This window comes from Gossypium hirsutum, chromosome D13 (assembly GCF_007990345.1).
Source record: "Gossypium hirsutum isolate 1008001.06 chromosome D13, Gossypium_hirsutum_v2.1, whole genome shotgun sequence".
In the NCBI taxonomy this organism is placed as follows: Eukaryota; Viridiplantae; Streptophyta; class Magnoliopsida; order Malvales; family Malvaceae; genus Gossypium; species Gossypium hirsutum.
Genome location: NC_053449.1, coordinates 11,156,094 through 11,161,343, shown reverse-complemented (window position 1 = coordinate 11,161,343; position 5,250 = coordinate 11,156,094). Strand labels below are relative to the sequence as shown.

Here is a 5,250-nt window from a genome sequence, read left to right as displayed (position 1 = left end):
TTGGTGGTTTGGCAGGTGCATGCTGGGGAGAAAGAAATAAAGGAGTGAAGGTCTTCTAGGGAAAAAGGTTAAACATTTTGGCACCTTGTATATCGTGGCAATTCAGGAAGACGATTGAGTCAACATTCAACTCATACCAGTCTCAGGCTAACTGTACTTCTACTAGAAAAATCTACCGAAAAAGAAGAGAGGATATTGTGGGTTGTTGGAGTTACTCTAGGACGAACTGTATATAAAAAGCCAAGGGAGGAAGCCCTCAGAGTAGAGAGTCGAAGGCATTTATAGAGGGTAGTGGCTGAGTACAGTTGGAAAGAGGAAACCGAAGGTAGTCCCTCTTAGCCACCACAGGACACTGTGCTGCTAGATTGTGGATTGACTTGGCATCAACCATCTTCCTAAGTTCTTCCTTTATTTCTTAATCTATTCTCTCGTGAATTAATTTGATCAAAACGATGTTGGATGTTATTTCGAACTTGAATTTTAATCACCAATCCATAAGTTAAATCTCATAGAGTTGGGATTATATGAAGAAAACTTTTATTTTCTTTAATGGTTGAAACATATATTTTATTTAATCTATTGTTTCATTCAATTGCTTTTATTTTCTACATGTATGCGTATATTCCTTAGAAATAGATGAATGTGCAACATGCCTATAAACTGAATCAAATTTTGAAAAGGTTGGATTAGTTGGACCGAAATTGAATGATACAAGTGAGTATTCGACAGAATACTTGCTGTAGACTCTAGATATAGAGCATCATTTGTATAGAATGAAGACAAAATAGTGCAGGGTACCATGATAAGGCCTATAAACACAAGCTGGGTAACTTGAGACCTTGCTCTCGAAAGGAGCAGGTCATTTTATGTTTCTTCTTAGCAGTAGATTTTAGTATGATTATTTTGAGGCATTACTGAAAGGAATGGTAGATTCTTAGTAGTCCTAACCTTCTAAATCATCATCATAGACCTTCAGTCATTGCCACTGTATCTTTGCCATAGAATTCTTAGTTATTTATTTATTCGCTCACATTTTATTCACGTAATTATTCTTATAATTGCCATTGCATTTTTACTCTTGCTTTGCCTTAGCATTTTCTAATATTAGTCAGTGTACATGTCACACACACCCTTATTATTTTAATTTATCACAGCGTACTTCACTTGGTTTTGTCATAACATTAATCATTATAATAACTTGACCATTTCTATACCTAATTCGATCCCTATGGAGACGATCTCACTTATCACTTTATTACTTAATCCAATGTGTATACTTGCACAATTCGCATATCATATTCATATGTGATAAGTTTTTGGCGTCGTTGCTAGGGATCGGCAATTTGGTGTAATTTGGTTTGGTTATTTTACTTAATTCCATTAGTTTTATTTCACTTAGTTATATTTAATTTCTATAGGTTTGTCATCAGTGCATGAGAAGAGGCATTCCTGCTAACAAAGAATATCCTTTTGACTCAGAGATTGAAAGAACTTTATGAAGAAGGCAAAAAGAACTGCAAAAAATAACTAGGAACAGAAATGATCCTGGTCTCAATTATAATCCGAATGGACACGATGCTAATCCCTCTATTCATAAAGTGATACCTGGTATGAATGATAATTTTAATGGTCAAGTTGCTAATCCTCATGTTCGTGGGATGATAGATGATCGACATAGACCAATCCGAAAGCATGTTGTGCTAATTTTTGATTACCTGAATCTAGGGATAGTCAGACCAAAAATACAAGCACAACAGTTTAAACTGAAACTGGTGATGTTTCAGATGTTAAAAATAGTAGGACTATTTGGTGGACTGCCCACTAAAGATCCAAGATGACATTTACGACTTTTTCTAGATGTTTGTGACTCGTTTAAGCAGCAAGGTATGCCTGAAGACACTCTACGACTTAAAATATTTGCATATTCTTTAAGAGATCGAACGAGAGCATGGCTAAATGCTTTGTTGTCGGGAACTGTGGCATCATGGAATGACCTTTTCTAGAGGTTTTCACTATGGTATAATCTCCCAAATATGAATGCCAAGCTTAGAAATGATATTGCATCTTTTCAAAAATTGGAGGATGAAACATTACATAAAACTTGGGAACGATTTAAAGATTCAATTCAAAAATGTCTGATGCATGGATTCCAACACTAGAACCAGATGGAGATATTCTATAATGGCAGAATGCATATACGAGGATGGTAGTTGATGCTTAAGCCAAGGATGCTTTGTTGGATAAATCTTATAATAAAACATATGAGATTTTGGAAAAGATTGCCAACAATGATTATCAATATTGTTCCATAAGATTTAGGACATACAAGAGATCTTCTAGTACTATGGAGCTGGATGCAATCACTTCGTTGACAGCCCAAGTATCTTTTTTGGATAATATGATTAAAACAATTAAAAGGCCTACTACAGTCTAGGAATTAAAATCAAACGAACTATCTTGTTTTTATTTTGGTGAAGTCCATGTGTTTGATGAATGCCCATCAAATCCAACATCTGTTTGCTACATGGGTAATTTCAACCGGAATAATAACCCCTATTCCAACACATATAATCTAGGGTGGAAGCAACATCCGAAATTTAGTTGGAATAATCATGGTACGAGGAATTTCACCAATACGGCAACATAGAATGCCATCAATGCATTGTTTGGTTATACTCAACCCATGCCGAGGCAAAATTTCTAGCAAGGTCAGGCATCGATTTCATCATCACCATCTATTGAAACTTTTTTGAAGGAATATATGGCCAAGAATGATGTTGTAATTTAGAGTCAGGCTGCGTCTCTCTGAGCCCTTGAGAATCAGGTTAAATTCAAGACCAAAAGGGGCATTGCATAGTGATACCGAGAATTCAAGATCACAATGGGAGGAGTAGTGCAAGGCCATCACTCTGAGAACCGGAACTCATCTTGATGATATTTCTGAAAATGCCATGATAGAAGGGGAAAACTTGAATAACAACTAGGTAAAGATCCCATAGTCATCTGAAAAATATACTAAATCTAAAAATGGCAAGTAGAAAAATGCTATGGCAGACCCAGATCATGTTGCCAAGAAGAATGCCATTGTAAAATAATATCAATAATTTGAAGAATGACCACCTTTACCTTTTCCTCAGTGATTTAAGAATTCTAAGCAGTATATTCAGTTTAAAAGATTTTTGGAGGTTTTGAAACAACTTCATATTAACATACCACTGGTTGAAGCTTTGGAGAAAATGCCCAATTATGTGAAATTTATGAAAGATATATTGTTAAAGAAGCATAGATTGGGAGAATTTGATACTATTACTCTCACTGGAGGATGCAAAACAATGTTGACGAATAAATTACCTCCAAAGTTGAAGGACCTAGGGAGTTTCACTATTCCATGTTCAATTGGAAATCATTACGTTGGTAAAACATTATATGATCTAAGGGTGAGTATAAATCTACTGTCTATGTCTACTTTTACGAAGCTAGGAATTGGAAAAGTGAGACCTACTACGGTTACGTTGCAATTAGCTGACCGATCCTACGCGTATCCAGAAGGTAAAATTTATGATGTGCTGGTAAGAGTAGATAAATTTATCTTTCCTATGGATTTTCTTATTTTAGAATGTAAAATTGAACAAGATGTGCCAATTATTCTTGGAATGCGATTTAAGAAGGCATTGGGATGGACCTGGCTTATATAAAGGGAATTAGCCTTGCATTCTGCATGCATAAGATTTTGTTAGAGGATTACCCTAGAAATTCCATTGAACAGCAGCAAAGACTGAATCCGATTATGAAAGAAGTCGTCAAGAAAGAGATTATTAAGTGACCTGATGCTAGCATTATTTACCCAATTTTATATAGCTCATGGGTGAGTCCTATAAATGTGTACCCAAGAAAGGAGGTGTCATAGTGATAAGTAATGATTACAATGACCTCATACCAACTCGCACTTTCATGAGATGGAGAGTTTGTATGGATTACCGCAATCTTAACAACGCAACGAGGAAGGACCATTTTCCCTTTCCATTTATTGGTCAGATGTTGGATAGGTTAGCTGGGAAAGCTTTCTACTAATTTTTGGATGATTATTCAGGATACAAATAGATTTCCATAACCCTAATGACAAAGAGAAGACAACTTTCACATGTCCATATGGTACTTTTTCCTTTAGACAGATGTCGCTCAGGTTATGTAATGCCCTGACAACTTTTCAGCGTTGTATGATGCCATATTATCTGACATGGTGAAAACTTTCTTGAAGTCTTTATGGATGATTTTTCTGTGTTCTGGAATGATTTTGAAGATTGTTTGAAAAATTTGGAATTGGTTTTGTGCCACTGCAAAGAAATGAATCTTGTGTTAAATTAGGAGAAATGCCACTTCATGGTTCGTGAAAGAATTGTCCTGGGGCATAGGATATCAGAGAGAAGAATTGAAGTGGATAGAGAAAAAAATGAATTGATAGAGGACTTCAAGGGTCTTATAAGTTTTTTAGGTCATGCAGGCTTTTATAGAAGATTCATTAAGGAATTTTTGAAGATATCTAAACCCTTGTACACTCTATTGGAGTAAAATAGGCCTTTCAATTTTGATGAACAGTGTTTGGTAGCCTTTGAAGAGTTAAAGAACAAACTCATAACAACACCAATTTTAGTAGCTTCGGATTGAACACAAAATTTTCAACTCATGCGTGACACCAACGATTATGCTGTGGGAGCCATGTTGGGGCAAAGGAAAGACAAAATACTGTGGGCAATATCTTATGCTAATAGAACTTTATTAAAAGCGCAGCTTAACTACACCACCACGAAAAATGAGTTATTGGCTATGGTGTTCGTGTTCGATAAGTTTCATTCATATCTAGTTGGTATAAAGGTCATAGTCTGTACAGATTACTCTTCTCTTAAGGATCTAATGACTAAGAAAGATGCTGAGCTGAGGTTGATTAGGTGGATACTGTTGCTGCAGGTGTTTGACTTGGAAATTAGATATCGAAAAAGGACTAAGAATCAAGTGGTTGATCACTTGTCGATGATAGAATCTGGAAGTGAAGGTAGTCATGATACACTTATTGAAAAAGAATTCTCAGACGAACAACTGTTAGTTTCCACGACATTACCTTGGTATACTGGCATATTGAACTATTTAGTAAGTGGTGTCTTGCCATCTGATTTCAACTATCAGAGAAGACAAAAATTTCTTCATGATGCCAAGCACTATTATTGGGATGAACCTTTCTTGTTTAAACATTGT

General features: G+C 35.7%; 1 non-coding gene across 1 annotated transcript; it reads right to left on the bottom strand.

Moving 5' to 3' along the window:
• Window positions 1–2,042: 2,042 nt before the first annotated feature.
• Window positions 2,043–2,149, bottom strand: LOC121225933 (small nucleolar RNA R71). The gene has a single exon (XR_005923836.1). It is a non-coding gene; the product is annotated as a small nucleolar RNA R71 (small nucleolar RNA).
• Between the last annotated feature and the right edge of the window lie 3,101 nt (window positions 2,150–5,250).